General features: G+C 42.1%; 1 long non-coding RNA gene across 1 annotated transcript; it reads left to right on the top strand.

Annotated features, from left to right (window-relative positions):
• Nucleotides 1-871: 871 nt before the first annotated feature.
• Nucleotides 872-19,099, top strand: LOC117870915. The gene is made up of 5 exons (XR_004644070.1): nt 872-925; nt 1,632-1,812; nt 9,598-9,777; nt 10,455-10,618; nt 15,509-19,099. It is a non-coding gene; the product is annotated as an uncharacterized LOC117870915 (long non-coding RNA).
• The last annotated feature ends 6,246 nt before the right edge of the window (nt 19,100-25,345 follow it).

The following is a 25,345-nucleotide window of genomic DNA, read 5'->3' as shown; positions in this document are numbered from 1 at the left end:
TATAGTCATTTACTCACCTAGCTACTAGATAGAGTCAGTGCGTGTTTGCCAGTGTAGTTGAAGACTAATAGGCAAAGAGTTGCTATCCATGCAGCATGCATTGGTCCTGCAGTATTCCACATACTCATTGAAGAGGGAGGAACATATGAAGCCTACCACTCTTGTGGACCATAGAGTGGTCCAGGAGAGGATTATAATGTATTTTTACCACTCATCACCATTAAAATAAAAGGTGCATTGTTGCCCCTTTTTCCAACAGCAGTGTCCCACTTATGATACCGGTGTTATACATTAATGTTATACATTAACTGAGCAGTAATAAAGGCTCAGGCCCACAAAGGTATTTAAGTGCATAAACCCCAGATTTAAGCTCCGCTATGATCCACAAAACTCCTGCCTAACTCTGTAGGCCCCTAAACTCTTTCAGCACTTAAAGTTTTCAGGGTCAAAGTTTCCAGTTCTAGGCATATGCACTGCTGACTCGCTATAGGTGTCCAGACACCTATATCCCCAGGCAATTCATGAACCAGGGGATCAGGTCCAATTCAAACATCTGGACAGAGGAGGTGCCCACCTTATATAACTCTTGATACACTGGTTAGAGCACTCACCTCAGATTCCCCACCCCCCGCCTGAGGAGGAAAAAGGTGTGGAAGTCCCCTGTTCAAATCCTGTTAGGAAAGTGCACTAAGCATTGGGCTACTGAATATTCTTATGTGGCGCTGTCATAAACAGATAGTTAAGGGTTAATGCCTCTTTTACCTGTAAAGGGTTAAGAAGTTCACCTAGCCTAGTTGACACCTGACCAGAGGAACCAATGGGAGGACAAGATGGTTCAAAGGGAAGGAGGAAAGTTCCCTTTGTCTTTTGAGTTTCACTTTGGACCGGAGTGGGAAAGCTCCAGAATTCAGCCTCTTATTAAGTAGTGAGTATTAGTGAAGGAAATAAATAGGTTTATGTTTATTTCTTTATAACCTATCTTGTGCAATTAGAGGAATAGTCAAATTGGGTATTTGTTTTTTGTTTTTTTTTGTGTGTGTGTGTAACTGAGGGTATGCCCAGGGGAACATCCTCTGTGTTTGGACTCTGTTGTCTGTGAGAGTAGCTGGTATGCTAATCTCTCCCAGAGGGTTTTCTTTTACCTTTCTTTTCTTTAATTAAAAGCCTTTTTCTTAATACCTGATTGATTTTTCCTTGTTTTTAGATCCAAGGGGGTTGGATTTGGATCCATCAAGTGTTGGTGGGAGAAAGGATGGGGGATGGTTAATTTCTCTTTGTTTTAAGATCCAAGGGGTTTGGTTCTGTATTCACCAAGGAATTGGTGAAGAGTATCCCAAGGCTACCCAGGGAAGGGAATTACCACATTGGGAGTGGTGGCAGCAGACCACATCTAAGCTGGTAGTTAAGCTTAGAAGTTTTCATGCAGGCCCCCAAATCTGTACCCTAAAGTTCAGAGTGGGGAAGGAGCCTTGACAGGTGCAAAAGAAGGGTGCTCCCTCAATCTCTTCTATTGAAACTGTTCCACTGTGTACGTAATCACAGGAATGGGGGACCAGATCCTGAGTCTCCCAGATCAGTTCCCTAACCCCTGGACTATAGAATTATCCCCTCTCCCACTTCCTTTCTTGCAGTGACTAAGGATTTATACACAGTGAAATAACTTCACCAGGAGAGACTGATGAAGCCCCACATCAGGCTATCCCATAGCTCGGCAGTTAGAGCATGTACCTGACAGGATTTGAATTGAGGTCTCACACCTTCCCCCCCGCCACATCTGAGGGGAAAAGAGAACTGGGGTCTTCCACATCCCAGGTGAGTGCTCTAACTACTGCATTAAAAGCTATAAGATGGGCACCACTATCTGTTTTGGGAGGAGTGAGGCAGGTGCCTCCCTCATTCTCATAAGTAGTGACTTAGGCAGCTAAGCCACCTGGTGCCAGGGGACGGGGTGCCAGCTGTGTATTGCATGCAGAAATAAATGTCTAAGCCTGGGTGTCTAGCCCCATGAAAGGGGAGGAGCTTAGGATATACCCCTCTCATCAGCATCATCCATTGGCTAGCTTAGACAGCTCCCCATCTAGTGTGCTGGCTTTTATGGATCTCATTCTTAGGCAACTCCCTGTCCCCATCCATTCTATAGGGTGCCTTAGCACTTTACTCAGTCTTTTTGGACCACAAAGTTTTTCTAGTCATTTTCTGGGGGCCTACAAGTTACTCCAGAGACAGTGCTGAGCATTGCGACACCTAAGTCCATTTTTGTATTCTGGCCAGAGTTCTAGGGCTTAGAAGTCAGCTTCCTAGTGGAGGAGAATAAAAGTAACAGGAGGTTTAGGCATATTCTCAACCTAACTCAGCATAAGACACAGAGTGTAAATAGCCAAATTGTATCTGACCTGAACCCATGGAATCATTTTTCTCTAACAGTAGAAACTGACCTGCTGAAAAGCCCTGAACTCTACCATTGTTCTACTAAGGAGCTACATTTATTAATACTGCAGAAAGAGGGCTTGAGGCAGTAGGAAAACGTTTGAGAAGATAAGAGAACTTCAGAGATCAGTACAAGCCATTTATTTATTTAGCATTTGCCTATCTGTTGAGCCAAGGAATAGCATTCTTAGTGGCCAAGTGGTGTTCTCGGAGCCCACTGTTGAATTTGGATAGTGGACATTCCTTGACAATGTGTATCATTGTTCTGCACCACACCTGCAGCTTAGTTTGTGTCAAAGACACCAACAGTGCTGCACAGAGGCCTTGCACAGTCTGTAATCAGTTAAAAAGGGACCATTGATGACATAGCCGGTCGAATCCAGGTGGGCGAGCAGTAGTGTCTTCCAACCACAGGGACTCCACTGACATTTAGAACCCATGGGAGGTGCTTAAATATAGTTTGTATCTGTTTCTCTACAAGCCCAATTCTATTGGTTTAGTCTTATGTAGTCTAGCTGGAAGAAGAGTAGATTTCAGGGCAAAAAACTGTCTTTTCATATTTCATATTCAGTGTTGTATACATTTTAATTTGATTCATATGTAAAGTCCTATACAAACTGACATCGGAATTTTACTTTCTGAAAATTCAGTCCCTCCCCTTTTTTCAGGTGTCGTTTTCTTTGGTCCAACCTGTAAAGCCAGCCCTACAAAACAAGCAGCATTTGGGGCATAAGCTTTTGTGGAAATTAAGCTCTGAAAAGTAATTTAAGACATCAAAACACTTTAGAAAATCCAATTTAAAAAAGCCAGTAACTGTAAGCACTGTAACAGACAGGCTATAGCCAAACAAGATCAGTCTCTCTTTTCCTTTCCCCCAGGATACTCCAATACAAATCAAAAAGAAAGGACCTAGCCATCAGAAGTCACCACTATAGCTACAGATATCACCAAGCCTGTACATAACAAAAACTATGCCCCATTAGTTTTACTACAGTTTAGTTTGAACCAGTTTTACTACAGTTCTGTTTGAATGTATATTTCAATAGTCACAGCTAAGGAAAAAAAACATAACTCATATACTCATGTAGAGTAGCCTAATTTCTCTTCTACTGCAGTTTTGAGTATTTCCTTAAGTAAAAAGTTTTGATGGATATTTATCGAAAACAGCAGGGAACTTAAGTATTAAAGCAGATACAGGAATAAGAGGAATGTGTCATATTTCTGGACTCTACTGGTGTTCTCAATATAGCTCCTCCCCTAGTGCTTGCTACTTGGAGTGGCTTCTCCTCTCTCCTCACACAGTCTGGGTTTTTTCCTATGATTCCTAGTACCTCCATCTAAGATGACTCCTCACGGTGCCCAGGACATAGGGTATGGGTGTGGGCTGTGAAAGGTAATAAGAAAACATTCTACAAATACATTAGAAACAAGAGGAAGACCAAGGACAGGGTAGGCCCATTACTCAATGGGGTGGCGGGGGGGGGGGAAGGGGGAAGAACAGTAACAGAAAATGTGGAAATGGCAGAAGTCCTACATGACTTCTTTGTTTCAGTTTTCACCAAAAAGGTTAGTAGCAATTGCCCGTGAAAATGAGGTAGGAGCAAGAGGCTAAAATACAGAAAGAACAAGTTAAAAATTACTTAGACAAGGGCTTGATGAAATACATCCTAGAATACTCAAGGAGCTGACTGAAGAGATCTCTGAGACATTAGTGCTTATCTTCGAAAAGTCATGGAAGATGGAAGAGATTTCAAAGGACTGGAAAAGGGCAAATATAGTATAAATCTATAAAAAGGGGAATAAGGACAACCCAGAGAATTATAGACCAGTCAGTTTAACTTCAGTACCTGGAAAGATAATAGAGAAACCTAGAAAATAACAAGGTGGTAAGTAACAGACAGCATGGATTTGTTAAGAACAAATCATGTCAAATCAACATAATAGCTTTCTTTGACAGATTAACAAGCCTTCTGGATTGAGGGAGAAGCAGTAGATGTGGTAGATCTGGACTTTAGTAAGGCTTTTGATACTGCCTCCTCATAAACGAATTAGGGAAATAGAACCAAGATGGAGCTACTATAAGATGGGTGCATAATTGGTTGGAAAACTGTTCCCAGAGAGTAGTTATCAGTGGTTCACAGTCAAGCTGAAAGGACATATTGAGTGAGGTCCCGCAGGGATCAGTTCTGGGTCCAGTTCCATTCAATATGTTCATCAGTGATTTAGATAATGGCATAGAGAGTACACTTTTAAAGTTTGTGGATGATACCAAGCTGTGAGTGTTTGCAAATGCTTTGGAAGATAGGATTAAAATTCAAAATGATCTGGACAAACTGGAGAAATGGTCTGAAGGAAATAGGATGAAACTCAATATGGACAAATGCAAAGTACTCCACTTAGGAAGAAACAATCAGTGGAACACATATAATATGGGAAATAACTTCCTTGGAAGAAGTACTGTGGAAAGGGATCTGTGGGATCATAGCGGATCACAAGCTAAAGAGGAGTCACTGTTGCAAAAAAAAAGCAAACATCATTCAGGGCTGTACTAGCAGGTGTGTTGTAAGTAAAACACAAGAAGTAATTCTTCCACGCAACTTCACCCTGATTAGGCCTCAACTGGAGTATTGTGTCCAGTTCTGGGCTCCACATTTCAGAAAATATGTGGACAAATTGGAGAAAGTCCAGAGAAGAGCAACACAAATGATTAAAGGTCTAGAAAACATTACCTATGAGGGAAGATTGAAAAAATTGAATGTGTTTAGTCTGGAGAAGAGAATACTGAAGAGAGTCATGAGAACAGTTTTCAAGTACATAAAAGGCTGTTACAAGCAGGAGGGAGAAAAATTGTTCTTCTTAACCTCTGAGGACAGGACAAGAAGCAATGGGCTTAAATTGCAGCAAGGGTGGTTTAGGATGGACTTTAGGAAAAACTTCCTAACTACCAGGGTTGTTAAGCACTGGAATAAATTGCCTAGAGAGGTTGTGGAATCGCCTTCTTTGGAGATTTTTAAAACCAGGTTAGACAAACACCTGTCAGGGATGATCTAGATAATCCATAGTTCTGCCAGGAGTGCAGGGGACTGGACTAAATGGCCTCTTGAGCTCCCTTCCTCTCCGATTATTCTATGATTAGCAGTTGATGAATTTAACTAGAGTTGCTGCATCTCCACTGCATTACTAGTTAAAGCATCAGGAGCACTCCAGCTTCAACGCTCACCTCCTGATGATCTAGCTGGTTTGAGTTTACAGCATGACTTCCCTCAAGATAGAGATGTGTGTGGACAGGAATTTCGTTAGATTATATCTCAAGCTAAGACTGCAGTGAAGGCAAGCTCTAAAAGAAAATAAACTGTGAATGTGCATGTTGTTTAAAAAATGCAAATACACCACTTGTGTAAGGTACCATTCATGAAGTAAGGGTATCACAATCTGGCCTACCAGAATTCTAACAAGATCAGTCAGGACAAAGTGTCAGACATGGGTCAAACCTGAGTCTGGGAGTAACAACGGAGTTCACAGTTAGATTCAAGGCCAGGATCAATACCAAGGGTCAGAATCCAAGTCAGGTGATGAAATCCAAATCAAGCCAAGGACAACAAAAGAAGCAGAAATGTTCTTGACAACTATAAGCAATCCACACTGCTGCCTGGACACCTCCTGGTGTTATACCAATAGAATAAAAACCAGCAGGATCTTATTAAGAGGGATAAGGCAAAGATGCCACATTTATTGTAAATATACTGATAAAGCAAAAGATAAAAGTAAACAACGTTGTTTGACTACTTATTTCTTATACATACACACATACATATATATATATATATATAGAGAGAGAGAGAGAGAGAGATTCATTCACACAATCATTCATTCAAGTCCTGTATAGGTGTTATAGTTACCAGCCTAGAAGTTGCTCATGCCAAGTTACTGGCCAGGTATCTTGGTCATGAGGATGGAGCCGAGTCTGTGTCAGGTGCACCTGATGCTCCTGGAGGCTGGCAGCAGAACCAGAGACTCAAAGTCATCAGTCTTTAGAGTCCATTCTTATAGGAATTAGTTCCTATGTTAGTCTATGGGAGCTGTTTCATCCTGCTGTTGCTGACTCAATCAGCAGATGGCACATTCCTGTCCAAAGTGGCACATTCCTGGTGGCTCCACACTGTCCAAAGTTTGTGTTTCTCATCCTTCCAGGTAATGGGGTGGGTCCCAGTTTACCCTCCGGGGGTTTCTGGTCATCCACTTGACACATTCTTCGGCCGATGGATACTCCTTTTCTAGGCTGGCACCTCCCTAACCATCCATGTATATCAAGCATTCATCAGCATACATTCCATCCCTTAACCATATTTTAATTTACTGTCTCCACCACTTTCAGAGTGTGTGCTAATTCATTTGAGACTCCTGGCCCTTTAATCACAGAGGGTGGGGGTCTGTCCTAGGAGCCATTGAATGAAGTGAAAGTCACTTAACAGCTTATAGTGTTTGTTTACATTGTATAACAAAGTCAGTTAACTTGTTTGTAAGTTTTACATAGTAGTCACAGGATAGATATAATCAATGGTTTCTACAGACAGTAGCTTACAAGTTTTAACAGAAGACCCAAGAGATTTTTGTACTTGGTGAAACTGTTGGATTTTAAAGTGTGAGGGCCAAATTATGAGGGGGTCACTGTCTCTTGGGGGAATCACTGTTAGTACCTTCTTTAATATCCCTACACTGGACTACTCCTTGGATTTATATAGGTTGAGGAGCCATAAGTCTTCTGCCTTTCTCACCTCTTCAGGTGGGACTTTCCATGGTCTGTGTCCATAGTGTGTCATGGGCAGGAGAGCACAAACTAGTTACAGCTGCTACTGGGTGGCATCATGGAGAGGCAAGGTGCCTGGCAACTCTGAGGCCTGGGTGCTAGACCCATGGGGCCTTATAGACCTTTAGTCACAAGGATGCCAAATTCTGTTACCTTTATATATGTTGAGTAATACCTAGTCCTAAAGCAGTCTAACAAAAATGAATGGGGCTGTTGGTGTACTATGGTACAGTAGGGGAGGCAGAATTTCACTGAAGGGAATAGTGCCAAATTTCATCCCCACTTCCTTAGAATTGAAATAGATGGGGAAACTTTGGCTGCAGCATCAATACTATTTATAAGAGATGACCCTTAGGGTGAATCTTCACAGCACAGTTTGCTTGAGTTATAACTTGAGTGTTACCCTTAACTCAACTCCTGTCCACACACAAAAATCTGTAGCTCAAGTTAAGTGGTGCTGTAAGATCAAGCTAGTTGGTCCATTGTGGAGCAGAGGATGTTGGGTTGAAACTTGTTAATGTAGTGGGTATTCAACAGCTCAAATTACAATTTCTTGGCAGCAAATCCAATTTCTCTGGTAATCCAGTCACTCGGGGCTGTAATCAAATCATTTTGTATAACTCCAGTTTTGTTTTGAAATGTGATTGCCCTCACTCCGATCAGGCTGGATTGAGCACTGTAATTTGAGTCTACTAATTTGAGCTAACTGTTGCAGCCAATGAAGACAAACCCTAAATCTTTCTCATTGCACAGTCACAGTAGGTTGTTAGAAATCTAACCAAAAGGCAGATTAGTAAATCGCTGTAACCTCCTGCTGACAACACCCACTGATGCATTGATCAACAGACAATCTTTCCAGAGATCAGCTGGGTTCATCAATGATTTGCAACAAATTAAATGAGATTGCAGGAGATCTGCCCCACAGTGTGGGCAAAAGACAAGGTAACTTGAAATAGAACTGGTTCCAAATGGCCTACGGCTGGTTTATAAACTGGCTTTGTCAGAGCAGCTTTGGGTGCCTGGAGCTTGTCTACTGTCTGTCCCTAATCAGTTTTAAAATAAATTAGAATTTTGCAGGTGCTTTCTCCTAGGATGACCAAGGTTTATGTTTTTAAGTAAGGATTATGAGAAAAGGAATAGCTATTGGAGAAACTGTCTTTGTCAGTGGTAAGTTTATGGAGTCCAGAAGAAAGGAAAAGTTCTTGAGTCAGCTACTCAAAAAAGCATGAATTTGCTGGCCTTCACTTGAATTTAATGGGAGCTTTGCCTGAATAATGATTACAGCTGGAATTTCTGATATCATTCCTTCTCACTTTAATATTCCCCATCACCTTCCTGTTTGCTGTGGATGACCTGTGTGGAGAGTGTTTTATGCTCTCTCCGGTGGCTTTGCTGAGTTCTGCTGAGAAAACATTTGGTCTAACTCCTGGCATTCATTTTTGGACAATTACTTGGCATCCAGGTCACACTTCGGAGGCCTAACTTTTCTGACTAGGAGTCAAATGACTAAAAGGTCAAACTGCAGGTGCTGCACATGATAACAACAGGCCCACTGTCAGTCTAATGACACTAAATGCCAAAACATCCCAAAATCTGAATTACAAACTTAAGGCCAAATCCTGCTCTGCTAAATCCAGAAAAACTTTATAGAAAACATAGGAGTTACACTAATGTAATTTCAGAGTAACTGTGAGAACAGAATTTAGTTCTGAGGGGATCTCCAAAGTGAACAGAATAAGCTGTGTGAAAATATTTGCATATTACAAATCCATTGGCTGGCAAGTTGTAGGATACTGACCCCACCCCCACCCTGATTTCATAATAATGCAAATAAATGTATTTGAAGTTTCTCACGTTTTCAGTCTAGGCAACAAAACAGTCTGTCCCAAAGATAATGTTTCCCACTTGGCCAGAATGAAACTTGTGCATAATAGTGCAGGGGAGGAGTCAAAGGTCAAATCTGTGGTCCAGTATTGCCAGCCCCAAATGTTCAAAAATCATGAGTCAGGCTCACAAAAAATCATGCGATTGGCTTTAAAATCGTGAGATTATATAAAAAAATAATAGATTGGTGTTCTTTTTATTTGCTTTTAGCTTTTTGAACTTTTAGGTTGCATGGGGGTCACATTTTGAAACTTTCTCCACAGCCATAAGGGCTAGAATCTTCCTTTTTCTTTAAGAATGAAGGCTGAAATTGTCACATATTCGCTTGACTCCTGGAGCTGGGGCTTTAAGGAAAACAATAATTATCATGAGACTCATGATAAAATCATGAGAGCAGGCAACCTTGGTGGTCCTAAAATACTTCTGTGATCTTGGCAAGTCACTTAACTCTTCTGTGCTTTATCTTTTCTCTTTGGTAGAATGGGGGAGAGAATCACCTTTCTCAAGGGTTTTGAGATCTTCAAATGAAAAATACAAAATATTCTCAGGTCAACAGTCAAGCATACTCAGTGAGCTGTATATAAAATGGAGATTTCATATTATGAATTATGATTATTTTTATTCATAGCTATTTACCAGCTCTAACAGCCTTTCAAAAAGTAAGTTGTTTATTTTTATGTCACAAGCTGTACATTAACTTATTTAATCAGAAAACATTGCTACATTATGAATAACTTACTACAAATAAATGGATTTTTCGTTTACAGTTTAGAACTTTATTTTGCTCCACTAGAACTTTGAGAAGTTTTTGTTTGTTTGTTTTTAAGATTATGTTTGTCAAGGATATTGGGCTGCCTGTAATACTTTATGTTCCATCTGTCTGTGTGATTGTTGCTGTGTTGTTTACTGAGAGTGTACAAAGGGTTAATTCAAGAAGTGGTTAGCTGCATGTAGTTACTGGGCAGGAAGGTAGACAGTAAGCTGATAACAGCTGCTCCAACACCTAAACAATGCTGGAGCCATTTGCTGTGATGGGATGGCTAGACCCCCTATTAGGCTTGTTAAGCAGGTTTCTCCAGAAATGACTAAGCCCCCCTCCCCAGCTGTTGGGAGGTCAAAGTCTTAGAAGGATTTAAAGAGACAGACAATCTCTCAGGCTAATTAGATAAAGGGAATAATGGGGCAGAGAGAGCTAGGGAGCAGTCTGACCATCAGACTGCAGAGGCTGGAGTGTCTGGGATAAAATAGGCCTACCTAGGACTACAGGTGGGTTGCCGCATCTTTCCCCACCCCCACCCATGTGAACTCTTCTCCCCCCATCCCCTGGGTGTTACAGCTGGATGCTCAGTTGAAAGATTTCATCTCTAGAAAAAAAGAAGTTCATCCCAATGGGCCACTGGAGAGGACTTTTGGATGAAAGTATCCACATGCGATTCCTCCAGATCATCCAATCAGAGGGAGGAGAAGAAAACCTGCCTAGCTCTACAGGAAAGCCAGGAGGTATGCCCCCAAACTTTGCATACCCCCATACCTTCTTCTTGAAGGACATCTGCCTTTGAACTGGCTCCAGTCTCCTCTTTCCCAGATCCCTGGTGCTGCATCTTCTGGATCTCCTCCTCTCTCTCTCTCTCTCTCTCTCTCTCTCTCTCTCTCTCTCACACACACACACAGCTGTTCAGCCATAGCTGACCCCAGGACCACTGGTGAAGTCTATTCTGCAGAGCTAAGCTTGAGGGCATATCACCTTTTCTAGGTAAGATCCAGAGGGATGGAGGGAAGAGAATTTGCATCCCCTTGGCCTCACCCCAGTAAGACCATGGGTAGTGGGTGAAACTTCCCCTGGCTAGCTTCTTGTCCCACCTCTTCCTCCACAGCCCTGCCCACTCCACCCTTGCTATGCCCCAGGCCCCACCTCTGCCCACTGCTGACTTGCCACTCTCCTCTTCACCCTTCCCTATGAGGTCCCCCCTCCGCTCACCTCCTCCCTCCGCCCACCTCCTCCCCGTGCTGCTTGCCCATCTGCTGCTTGCCTCCTCATCCTCCTGCCAGACCCGCCCCCCACTACAAGACCCCCACCTGCCATGCAGCTGGCTCGCCTCCTCACCCTGCTGCCACCCACCCCACCCTGCTGTGAGACCCTTCCCCCTTTACACCTTAAAACACTTATAACAGTGATCGGCAACCTTTGGCATGTGGCTCGCCAGGGTAAGCACCCTGGCGGGCCGGGCTGGTTTGTTTACCTGCCGCGTCCACAAGTTTGGCCGATCGCTGTTCCCACTGGCCGCAGTTCGCCATCCCAGGCCAATGGGGGCTACGGGAAGCAGTGCTGGCCGAGGGATGTGCTAGTCACCACTTCCTGCCACCCCCGTTGGCCTGGAGTGGCGAACTGCGGCCAGTGGGAGCCGCGATCGGCCGAACCTGCAGACGCGGCAGGTAAGCAAACCGGCCTGGCCCGCCAGGGTGCTTACCCTGGCGAGCCATGTGCCGAAGGTTGCCGATCCCTGACTTATAACATTCCCCAAGAGAACTAAACAGTTATAGATCAATTGCCAGATGGATTCTCCTCGGCATGGCAGGGAGTTCAGTGTATGCTGTATAGAGAGAGATGAAAAGCCAGGCTACCTGCGCCAAACAGAAGCTTAATCTCTCCTTTTAAAAAGTGTTTGCCATTGACATCCTGCATTAAGGCAGTAGTTTAATAACTTTTCTTACACAGAATTCCCTGCCAGACTCATTTACTTAAACTAGGTTTGAAAAAACTGACTAGATTAAGAAATAAACTCACTGGCTATGTCAGCTCCTTCTTGAGCGAGCTTAGTCAAAAATACTTCTGCTTGGTACAGAGAATAACTGACAGGCCATTTGGAAACTGTTTTTAACCCCAGTAACACATTTTCATTCAATATAAAAGCCAGCTGAATGTGGCCAAAGGCTTCCTGGGCATTGGTAAATTCCTGTTAAATGTCTTCATTACCACGTTAATTGCCCTTTAACAAATTCAGTGATCTCTGCTACAAGGGTTATGTCTACACTGGAAACTTCAAAGCGCTGCCAAGGTAACGCTCCCGTGCCAGCGCTTTGAAGTGTGAGTGTGGTTGCGCGTGGAGAGCTCTCCCAGCGCTCCTGGTAATCCACCTCCAGGAGGGAATAATCTCCAAGTGCTGAGAGCATGGCTCCCAACGTTCAGCACTTCTCTACACTAGTGCTGTAAAGTGCTCAGACTTGCTGCGCTCAGGGGGGTGATTTTTCACCCCCTTGAGCCCGCAAGTTAGAGCGCTATAAAATGTAAGAGTAGACAAGCCCTAAGTCTCTGGTCTGGAAGGCTTTTTCACTGTGTAAAGTTACTCAGAGATCCCCTCCCCTCGCTTCCTCACTCTCCCCCCTGCCGCTTGCATCCTCACACACACACACACACACACACACACACCGTGCCCTGAGGGGATGGAGGGTGAGGAGGGGGGAAGCGCCTGCAGCTGCAGGGACTTCCAAACAGAGAGGAGGGTGGAATGGAGGAGAGGAGAGGAAATGAGGAGACTCATATCAGGCAGCATCAGCAGGCCGTGGGAGCCTCTGGGAAGCATCAGAGCAAGGAGGGGTGTGTGTGGGGGGACACCGTGGCCCAGGTGTCGGGCAGCAGAACGGCTGTGCTAGGGGAGACACTGCCTTCCCTTGCCTATTATACCTGCTGTCCATGAGGAAGACCATCCCCAGCCTCCCTCTGGACTCAGACTGTATGAAGAGGGTTTTGTCAGGTCCAGGAGATAGGACAAGTTGCCACAGAGCTCCAACCCCATGTTAAGGAGGTATCACACAACATTTCTCAGAAAAATGCTTGTGAAACTATGCATGAAGATGAATAAATAGATGATTTTATGTTATATAGAACTAGTCTATCTAACTTGTAATCTCATCTAAAAAAGATATCTAGTTTGATGGATTAAGGTAGTAGTCTTGATGTAATAGTCTTCTGTAAGGCATTTGGTTTGGTACTGCACAATACTTTTAAAAACTAGAATGATATAAAATTACAATTAACATATTACTTCACCCAACTTGCCTCTCTAATATCCTGGGACTGACCCAGCTACAACAACACTGCATACATAAAATTAACATAGCAGTCATTATAAGGATTAAAAACTGGCTAACTGATAGATCTCAAAATGTAATTATAAATAGTAAATCATAATTTAATGTGTGAATTTTTGATGGGATCCCACAGGGACTGGTTCTTGGTCCAACACTATTTAACATTTTTTATCAATAGCATGGGAGAATATATAAAATCATCACCAATGAAGTTTGCAGATAACACAAAAATTGGTGGAGTAGTAAATAATTAAGAGGACAGGTCACTGGTATAGAGTGATGTAGATCACTTGATAAGCTGGAAGCAAACAAGCAATGTGCTTTTTATTATGGATAAATGTAAATTATACACCTAGTAACAAAGTATGTAGGCCATACTTACATAATATCCTGAGAAGCAGTGGCTTTGAAAAAGATTTAGGGGTTATGGTGGGTAATCAACTGGACATGAGTTCCCAGTGTGATGCTGTGGCCAAAAGGGTTAATTCAATCTTTGGATACATAAACAGAGGAATCTCGAGTAGAAGTAGAGAGGTTATTATACCTGTGTAGTTGGCACTGGCGCAAACACTGATGGAATTCTGTGACCTATTCTGGTGTCCATAGGCACCAACTTTTCCCGGCGCCTGTGGGTGCTCACGCCCCCCTGCCCCCAGCCCTGCCCCGACTCCACCCCTGCCCCGCCAGTGCCCTGCCCCCATTCCAACCCCTTCCCAAAGTCCCCACCCCAACTCCACCCCTTCCCTGCCCCTATTGGACCCCTTCCCCAAATCCCCACCCTGGCCCCGCCTCTTCCCCGAGTGCGCCGCCTTCCCCCTCCTGCCCCCTGGAGAGGGTTCAGAGAAGAGCCAAGAGCATAATTAGAGAATTAAAAAGCCTGCCTTATAGTGACAGAGCTCATTGACTCAATCTATTTAGCTTAACAAAGAGGTTAAGAGTTGACTTGATTTCAGTCTATAAGTATCTACATGAGGGAAAATATTTTATAATCATTCTTCAATCTAGCAGAGAAATGTCTAACGTGAATCTGTGGCTGGAAGTTGAAGTTAGACAAATTCAGACTGGAAATAAGGTGTACATTTTTTTTAACACTGGGGGTAACTGGAACAATTTACCAAGAGTTATGGTGGATTCCCTATGTCTGGCAATTTTTAATTCAAGATAGATTTTAGAAAAAAAATCAATGTTCTATTAATTATTTTGGGGAAGTTCTATGGCCTCGGTTATACAGGTCAGACTAGATGGCCACAGTGGTTCATTCTGGCCTTAGAATCTATGAATCTTTTTAAAATCTTTCTTGCAAAATAATGACCTTACTTGAATAAAGTTGACAGCAATCAGTTATTTTTCCTGAATCATCTCTATACAAAAAAGAAAAATATTTTATAAAGATCAAGCTAGTGCAACTTACCCTATCTTAGCATGTCATGAAGTACAGAAGCCACTGGAGTTGGGCAGTGGGTAAGGAACACTATAAAGGACAAAACAGAAAGCACTTGAAAGCAACAAAATAGGTTATGTTGAATAGAAAGACTGGGCAGATTATAGTAAATTCAGAGAAATTTAAACATTGCATGTGCATAAATGGATAAACAAGATTATATATTACAAAGCATTATCAATAAGAGTAATAATATTGTACATAAATTGAGAGATAAAATATTATTCTCTTAAGAACAGCTAAGAACTGTACATAGAACACAAGACAGGAGCTGCAATATTTTTCAATCACTTTGTATCTTACCTAACAAAATGAAGAGTGCACATTTTCCTAATTCATGGATCCATATTTCTAGGCAGAGTAGAAAAGAAATTAAAACATATGCAAATAACTGTGTAATTGGTAGGGCTGTGCATGAAACTAATAACATTTGCCTTGTATTTTGGGGACAAAAATTTGAATATTAATACAAACAGTGTGAAAATAAATCCTCACTTGATAAAAAACATTCCCAAGCATGAATTGTAAGTCTCTTTTTGTATGAAAAAAAATAAATCTTGGGGAAGTGATATGGATATTTTTTCTTTATGATGATAGTAATAACCACATTATGTGAATTCATGTGTAGAGCTGAGCAGATATTCAGTTCACTGGTAATTCAGAAAAAAATATATTTAGTTTAAACAAAATATTTTTTTCAACTCAAAACATTTCATTTCAATTCTAAGGATTTTTTTTTCATTCAGATAAAATATAAATACATTTAGAAACAAAAGTCATTTTAAATAAAAAAAAATAATTCTTTTCAAAAATCATTCTTTTCAAAAAGTGAAAAACAAAATGTTTACATTTTTTTCCAGAATTTTCAACCGAAACAATTTGTCAAAAACCAACCAATTCACAAAATGTTTCAGGATCACTCTGTGACACTTTGCCCTATATTCACCGCTCTAATATGATTATAAGTTTTGTACACAGTATACCTTGTGAGACATCATTTTAAAAATCTTGATCTGTTGAACATTAATATACATGTATGTATGTGAAGTTATGAAGTATTGCTTTATGTGTTATTGAAATATATTCTGAGATTGAGAACACCCACAACCAGCCTTTCAGTTGTAACAAAGGAGGGCCCAGCGAGCTTTAATTGCCCATGAAGAAAACAGAGGCTCCTTAGAGAAGGCACATATGCAATGTACACTGCTTGACCAATGGGGACCCCCCAAGTCACAGCAAGGATCTTTCGAGCAGCTAGAAGAAGGAATCAAAAGAGAGACAGTGGCTCTTGGCCCTTCTTCCCCCATCCCCACCCCATCTTAACACCTGGAAGCATGTCTGTAAGACAAAGATCTTGAACTGGGGAAGTTTTTGTAAACGTGTTAAAATTTCCTAAATAAGTAGTTAAAAATGTTTGAAAGGGAAGAAATATTGGATATCTCCTCCTTTTTGGTCACAGGATGCCTGGGTTGGCTACCTCTCAACTGTCTATTGTGTGTTGCTGAATATAGTGTATGGCTCACAGCACAACGATTGTACAGCATTGTGTATGTGCTCTTCATGTACTTGTCGTAGAAAATTGATATCATACATCATTGTTCAGAATTTGCTACAATGAACCACAAAGTTGATACAAATCAGTAACACAAAGAGAAGAGGAGAAATGCATTTTTGGAGGAGCTGTGAATGGTAGAGACATTGAACAGGGAATTTTATTTTGCGTTTACTGTGAAATTACACACACTGCCTTGACAACACAAACTCACACATAGCAAATATAAAATAAATAAGAAAATATTTTTCTTGTTATGTTTTGAAAATCTGCATTATCTTCACGCAACAGCCACCGATTCCATGTAGCTGCAATGATTCTAAGTTTTGTATTTTAGTTATAAAGAATGTAACAACGATTATTCCATCTCAAAAGAATATTAAAACAATGTCACAGGCAGACTTGTGATATTTTCCAAAAAAAGATTTGTAGTTATTCTGAAACAAGTAGATGATGGTCACATTTCTGTTCTCAGTTCCACCCATGTAAATCTTTAGTAAATCCACTGAAGCTCATGGTGTCGCTCTGGATGTATTCTGGTGTGACTGAGATCTAATCTGTCCTCATGCTTTTAGCATGTTGCTTGTCATGATCTGCTGATTCAGCAGGAAGTTTGAAAAAAACAAAACAAAGCCTTACTGCTTTTGATTTCCTCGTGTATTAAAACAATGCATAGCCAAAGTACACATTGTAATAGAGCATTTTTTATTTTGGCATTCTGATTATTATTCAGATGTCACTGTATAATGGGGCCATACAATATATTCTGTTCCAAAAGAATTTCACTAAAAGTGACATGGTCACATGAGCTTCTCTTTTATGGTTAATATAGTTACTGGAGCTGAGGGAGGGAAAAGAAAACAAAACAAATTGCTTTATTCACCACTGTTACTCCAGCCTCACTCCAATGGAATTGGACTATCATAAAACTGGAGTTATGCCAAGGTGAATCAGGTCCATAGTCTTACATTATGCAGTTTAGAGTCTATGTCTCATATAATGTTATTTATATAGCACTCAAACTCTGCTACGGTCTTTATGAACAAATCAGGAGAAAAGGCCCAAATCAGCTCTGAGGGAACTGCAACTGAATTAGACAATAAGCAGATGAAGGAGGTGGGAATGGGATGCAACTAAAGCCAATGACTGAGTAAGGAATGATATTGTAGTTGACCATAACTTGTTTCTCCCTCTCTCTCATACATGAGCTCTTGTGTTTTCTTTCACACCATCATTTAATAGGCTGAGGAAGGGGAAGCAGACAGAAGGCCATGGGCCTTTTGAAAGAAAGAATGTGGCAGGGGGTGGTTACAGGTATAGGAGGACACATGGAAGAAGGTGCAGAGATGAGAGTGAAGTGAGGAAATGAAGAGGGCAGTTAGCTGTGTGGGTCAGTTAAACCACAAAGGGCAAGGGGGATGAGGGGAAATATATGAAAGCAGAGAGGTAGAATGGAGCTAGACCATGTAGGTCTTTGATGGGAAGAACTATGAAGGAGCTTAAACTTGATGTGGAAGATGAGGGCAACTCAGAGAAGGCATCTGAAGAAGGGCTGGTGTACATGGCATTTTGAGGGTTGGCAGAAGAGGGAAAGAGGGAGGTTGCTAGACTACATTTCAAATAACAAACTGGAATTGAGAGAAAAATTGACATTTTTTCTATATGGAAAATGTTGTGAATTTGTGCAAAAAAAAATTGACTCAAACAATATAATTTTCTATCTGAGTCTGTTAAAATCATACAAATTGGACATCTGAAATTCGGATATAGGTTTGATGATAAGAGAAAAAAACAGGCAAGATGAAGAATGTTGTGGAAATGTATCCCCAAAATTCTGTCCCACAAACACATCAGTTATATAAAAACCTATATTAGTATTTAGTATTCATATTACAGTAGCACCCAAGAGACCTAAATAGGGTCAGAGCTCCTTTGTGCTGGGTTCTGTTAAAATACCATTAAGAAGGTCCTTACCCCCATGAATTTATAGTCCAACCCTCCGATTCCTCAAAGCACATTAAGCACATGCTTAAGGCCTGTTCAAGTGAAGTACATGCTTAAGTGCCTGGCGAAATCAGGGCCTAAAAGTGCACACCTTTTAATCTAATACCCACCATATCCATTCAAGGATTGTTTTTTTCCTGCTTCCCAAACAACTAAAGAATGCATCACTAAATCTAATTCTGATCTCTCACTGGTTTTCACTGGTATAACTCCATTAATTTCAGGTTCTAGGCCAGATTTGCATGGGTGGAATTAAGAGATTCAGCCCCCCAAAACATCTCATTACACTGTCCCATTGTACTTACAATTAACATAATTTAAATTGAACATCCTATACATAATTTCCCAACCTAACAGATGGCCCCCAAAGTCAACAGATGTCATCTAACTTACTCACTACTTGATTTAATATTTGTGACGACCATTTGCTTCTGTAGAAATAATAATGATGTCAAAAATAGAGAATAAAGGCTTAAAGTGGGAATAAGCAGCAGGATAAGGTAATTTCTTAAGAAAACACAGATCCTGTTTTCACACACATTCTTAATAAAAAATATGAAGACTCTGATTTAGGAAAACATCCCTGTTCAGAAAGAACACTTAAGAACATTGTTAACTACAAGCAAGCATCTAAATCCTATTGAAGTCAAAGTTTAAGCACAAAGTTTAAAGAAGTTATATTGAAAGAGACACATGCTTTTCTGAACTGGATCCTAAAAAAGGGAGAAAAACAGAGGATACGTATGATACAAAGGAGGAAATGTTTGTATTGAATATTTGTTTTTCATATGTCCCATTGTATGCCTGTGATGCTCTGTACCTCGGAGGAACACCGTGTACCCCCATGTTTATCCTTATAATATGATTGTGTGGTATCCAATGCAAAGTTTGTCATGTTGGGTGTCTTCGGAAGGCTCATGATTCATAGATTCATAGATTATAGGACTGGAAGGGACCTCGAGAGGTCATCGAGTCCAGTCCCCTGCCCGCATGGCAGGACCAAATACTGTCTAGACCATCCCTGATAGACATTTATCTAACCTACTCTTAAATATCTCCAGAGACGGAGATTCCACAACCTCCCTAGGCAATTTGTTCCAGTGTTTAACCACCCTGACAGTTAGGAACTTTTTCCTAATGTCCAATCTAGACCTCCCTTGCTGCAGTTTAAACCCATTGTTTCTGGTTCTATCCTTAGAGGCTAAGGTGAACAAGTTCTCTCCCTCCTCCTTATGACACCCTTTTAGATACCTGAAAACTGCTATCATGTCCCCTCTCTGTCTTCTCTTTTCCAAACTAAACAAACCCAGTTCTTTCAGCCTTCCTTCATAGGTCAAGTTCTCAAGACCTTTAATCATCCTTGTTGCTCTTCTTTGGACCCTTTCCAATTTCTCCACATCTTTTTTAAAATGCGGCGCCCAGAACTGGACACAATACTCCAGCTGAGGCCTAACCAGAGCAGAGTAGAGCGGAAGAATGACTTCTCGTGTCTTACTCACAACACACCTGTTAATGCATCCCAGAATCATGTTTGCTTCTTTTGCAACAGCATCACACTGTTGACTCATATTTAGCTTGTGGTCCACTATAACCCCTAGATCCCTTTCTGCCGTACTCCTTCCTAGACAGTCTTTTCCCATTCTGTATGTGTGAAATTGATTTTTCCTTCCTAAGTGGAGCACTTTGCATTTGTCTTTGTTAAACTTCATCCTGTTTACCTCAGCCCATTTCTCCAATTTGTCCAGATCATTTTGAATTATGACCCTGTCCTCCAAAGTAGTTGCAATCCCTCCCAGTTTGGTATCATCCGCAAACTTAATAAGCGTACTTTCTATGCCAATATCTAAGTCGTTGATGAAGATATTGAACAGAGCCGGTCCCAAAACAGACCCCTGCGGTACCCCACTCGTTACGCCTTTCCAGCAGGATTGGGAACCATTAATAACAACTCTCTGAGTACGGTTATCCAGCCAGTTATGCACCCACCTTATAGTAGCCCCATCTAATTTGTATTTGCCTAGTTTATCGATAAGAATATCATGTGAGACCGTATCAAATGCCTTACTAAAGTCTAGGTATACCACATCCACCGCTTCACCCTTATCCACAAGGCTCGTTATCCTATCAAAGAAAGCTATCAGATTGGTTTGACATGATTTGTTCTTCACAAATCCATGCTGGCTGTTCCCTATCACCTTACCACCTTCCAAGTGTTTGCAGATGATTTCCTTAATTACTTGCTCCATTATCTTCCCTGGCACAAAAGTTAAACTAACTGGTCTGTAGTTACCTGGGTTGTTTTTATTTCCCTTTTTATAGATGGGCACTATATTTGCCCTTTTCCAGTCTTCTGGAATCTCTCCCGTCTCCCATGACTTTCCAAAGATAATAGCTAGAGGCTCAGATACCTCCTCTATTAGCTCCTTGAGTATTCTCGGATGCATTTCATCAGGCCCGGGTGACTTGCAGGCATCTAACTTTTCTAAGTGATTTTTAACTTGTTCTTTTTTTATTTTATCCGCTAAACCTACCCCCTTCCCATTAGTATTCACTATGTTAGGCATTCCTTCAGACTTCTCGGTGAAGACCAAAACAAAGAAGTCATTAAGCATCTCTGCCATTTCCAAGTTTCCTGTTACTGTTTCTCCCTCTTCACTAAGCAGTGGGCCTACCCTGTCTTTGGTCTTCCTCTTGCTTCTAATGTATTGATAAAAAGTCTTCTTGTTTCCCTTTATTCCCGTAGCTAGTTTGAGCTCATTTTGTGCCTTTGCCTTTCTAATCTTGCCCCTGCATTCCTGTGTTGTTTGCCTATATTCATCCTTTGTAATCTGTCCTAGTTTCCATTTTTTATATGACTCCTTTTTATTTTTTAGATCGTGCAAGATCTCGTGGTTAAGCCACGGTGGTCTTTTGCCACATTTTCTATCTTTCCTAACCAGCGGAATAGCTTGCTTTTGGGCCCTTAATAGTGTCCCTTTGAAAAACTGCCAACTCTCCTCAGTTGTTTTTCCCCTCAGTCTTGATTCCCATGGGACCTTACCTATCAGCTCTCTGAGCTTCCCAAAATCTGCCTTCCTGAAATCCATTGTCTCTATTTTGCTGTTCTCCCTTCTACCCTTCCTTAGAATTGCAAACTCTATGATTTCATGATCACTTTCACCAGGCTGCCTTCTACTTTCACATTCTCAACGAGTTCCTCCCTATTTGTTAAAATCAAGTCTAGAACAGCTTCCCCCCTAGTAGCTTTTTCAACTTTCTGAAATAAAAAGTTGTCTCCAATGCAGTCCAAGAATTTGTTGGATAGTCTGTGCCCCGCTGTGTTATTTTCCCAACATATATCCGGATAGTTGAAGTCCCCCATCACCACCAAATCTTGGGCTTTGGATGATTTTGTTAGTTGCTTGAAAAAAGCCTCATCCACCTCTTCCACCTGGTTAGGTGGCCTGTAGTAGACTCCTAGCATGACATCTCCCTTGTTTTTTGCCCCTTTTAGCCTAACCCAGAGACTCTCAACACTTCCATCTCCTACGTCCATCTCTACCTCAGTCCAAGTGTGTACATTTTTAATATATAAGGCAACACCTCCTCCCTTTTTCCCCTGTCTATCCTTCCTGAGCAAGCTGTACCCATCCACACCAACATTCCAATCATGTGTATTATCCCGCCAAGTTTCAGTGATGCCAACAATGTCATAGTTGTATTTATTTATTAGCACTTCCAGTTCTTCCTGCTTATTCCCCATACTTCTCGCATTTGTATATAGGCATCTAAGATACTGGTTTGATCTTTCCTCCCAGTTTTGTCCTGACTCTCCTTTCTCTCTGCCAATATAGCCCACACTCCCTCTCGTTTCCGACCCATCTCCCCGGTCTCCATGTTCCCCACTTACCTGTGGGCTTTGCTCACCTGTCCCCGTCGAACCTAGTTTAAAGCCCTCCTCACTAGGTTAGCCAGTCTGTGTCCGAATAGGGTCTTTCCTCTCCTCGAAAGGTGAACGCCATCTCTGCCTAGCAGTCCTTCCTCGAATAGCATCCCGTGGTCTAGGAATCCAAAGCCCTCCTGGCGACACCATCTTCGCAGCCAGGCATTCACCTCCATGATGCATCTGTCTCTGCCCGGGCCCCTACCTTTGACAGGAAGAATTTAAGAGAATACCACCTGCGCTCCAAACTCCTTCACCCGTACTCCCAGAGCCCTGTAGTCACTCTTGATCCACTCAGTGTCACACCGCGCAGTATCATTTGTGCCCACATGGATGAGTAGCATGGGGTAGTAGTCAGAGGGCTGGATAATCCTCGACAATGCCTCCGTAATGTCTCGGATACGGGCCCTCGGCAGGCAGCATACCTCCCGAGATGAAATGTCAGGGCGACAGATGGGTGCCTCCGTCCCCCTCAGCAGAGAGTCTCCGACCACCACTACCCTACGTTTCCTATTCGCAGTGGTGGCAGCAGACTTTCCAGCCTTAGGGGTATGAGGCTTCTCCTCCTTTACTGTAGGGAGTGATTCCTTCTTTCCTGTATCAAGAAGAGCATAACGGTTACCTATAACCATGGCAGGAGGGTTCGGAGCAAGGGTGGAGCACTGAGCATTGTTGTTATAATAATGTTATAGGTTTTAATTTCCTGTATATAGTTATGAGGCTGAAATGTGTGCTCATGGCTTAAAATAAGGTGAGGCAAAACTCTCCAGGAGCAGAGAGGCAGTTCACACCTCATCAGGGCATGTATGGGACAAACCCAGCCCATCCTCACAGGAACAAAGGACACTGGCCTAAGTAGCAACAAAGTATCTGTTGGACTCTTGAGTGAGTCACCCACCCTTCCCTTGGTCAGTTTGGGACTACGATGAAGTAATGTTCACCTGACTCTGAAGGGGAGGGGGGCAAATCCAAGTGGGAAGAAAGAACATGATAAAAGGGAGAGACATTTGCCAAGTTTTCTCTCTTCCACCTCCATCTACAGACACCACCACCAAGCAACCGAAGCGCTGATCAAAGGGGAGAGCCTGGCTGAAGGGCAACCAGCCAGCCTCTGGTGAGAAGCATCTAAGTTTGTAAGAGCACTGAAAGTGTTAAGATCAGCTTAGAACGTGTTTTGCTTTTATTTCATTTGACCAAATCTGACTTGTTGTGTTTTTACTTATAATCACTTAAAATCTATCTTTTGTAGTTCATAAAATTGTTTGTTTATTTGACCTGAAGCAGTGTGTTTGGTTTGAAGTTTATCAGAGACTTCCCTTGGGATAACAAGACTGGTACATATAAATTTCTTTGTTAAATTGACAAACTCATATAAGCTTGCTGTGTGCAGAGGGCATAACTGGACACTGCAAGATGGAGGTTCCTAGGGTTGTGTCTGGGACCAGAGATACTGGCTAGCATCATTCGGTTGCACGATCCAAGCAGTGGCTGACTAAAAGTGCTCACTCACGTAGCTGGGAGCAGCTTACATGCTAGAGGCTGTGCATGAACAGCCCAGGAGTGGGGGTTCTCACAGCAGAGCAGGGTCAGGCTGGCTCCCAGAGCTGAGGATTGGCGTGACCGAGCAGATCACCAGTCCAGATAACACCAGGAGAACATCACAATGCCATCATTCTCGTTTCGATCCATTTTCAGGAGATAACTCTAGAAAGTTGCCTCAAGTTAGAATTATATACAATGCTCTACAAACTTGTCGTAGAATATATCCCTCCTGTGGAAATTTTCTTGGCTGTTATAGAGAAAATGGAACTAATGTCCTTTGGGAAGAAAAATAAATATGCTTAGTTTGTGCACATTTATATTTTTCCTCCTGTTACAGACTTCTGCTGTTATACACTGTTTAATAAACAGATTCAAGAAAGAACAGGAAATGTCAGGGGCTTATCAAATTGCATGGGAATCCCCCCATTTTTTAATCAGCAGAGAAGAAGTTTACTCCAGAAAATCTCTCCTATGAAAGTTTTTTAGTGGCTGATTCACCTAAATGCATTTTTTGAAGAAAGGCAATATCTTGTCTCTCCTGCTTTTGGCCACTGGATACTTTTTGTTCTTTTTATGTGTCCATTTCAGCATTTGATAATAAGCCACTATTATAGGACTATAACATACAAATAATGGAAAAGAAGAGTATTTAAGTGGAATTACTTGAGGGATGCATAGAAGAGACTATAACCTACTGACACTCGATGGGTCTAAAGTACAAATGCTGATTGGGGTGGATAGGACACTTTCAATAGTCATAAAGAGTCCTCCAAGCTTCATGATATCAATATTACCTGTTACATTTGGGGTTTGAAAGTTTAATGGACTTCCACTGATAGCAACTTCTCTTAACTTTGGAAACATACTGACTGTATCAAAGTAAGTGGGAAATGGCTGGCCACAGCACTACGCTGTACATAAGATTTAATTACAGATTGCTGGGGGACTGCTGATCAAAGACTGGTATATACAGATTGCTGAGATGAAAACACGCACGTTGCTATATACGAGCTGAACAGCAAAAAATATTTTTCTAACCTAACTCCTTTAAATGTACATGGATTGTATTTTAGCGTATGTTTTCCTTGTCTGAAAAGACTCACGTTCCCTGATGGGCTAACTGAATCCCAGTAGCATCACCTGATTAGATTTTTCCCTCCCTCTTACTCCTTTCCTTAAAGAATATTTAGCTTTCTCCTTCGGGTCTCCTATATTCTTCATTCACCTTTTATACAGTATGTTAATCTTGTCCTTCATTGGTCCCTACACTCTCAACTCCAGAAAATATATTGCTAACACAATGCATTCTGCCCTTGGTAATATAGGACCAATAGTTGTGTCTCAGACAACCTTTCCCATGTACCAACTCCCATTCAGTCTCCCACCCAGGGCTTGCTCTAGGTTTTTTGCCACCCCAAGCAAAAAAATTTTTGGCTGCCCCCCACCCAACCCTGGGCTCTCCCCCTCACCTGCACACCCTGCCACCTCAACTCTGGACTCTCCCCCCACAACCCCACCCGCACCCACTGCCATCCCAACCCTGGGCTCTCCCCCCCACGACCCGCACCCTCTGCCACCCCAACCTGGGCTCTCCCCCCACCTGCACACCCTGCCACCCCAACTCTGGGCTCTCCCCCCTCCCACCCCACCCGCACCCACTGCCATCCCAACCCTGGG

This window comes from Trachemys scripta, chromosome 1 (assembly GCF_013100865.1).
Source record: "Trachemys scripta elegans isolate TJP31775 chromosome 1, CAS_Tse_1.0, whole genome shotgun sequence".
NCBI lineage: Eukaryota > Metazoa > Chordata > Testudines > Emydidae > Trachemys > Trachemys scripta.
The sequence above is the reverse complement of the archived record's forward strand: the minus strand, read 5'-3'. Positions and strand labels throughout refer to the sequence as shown.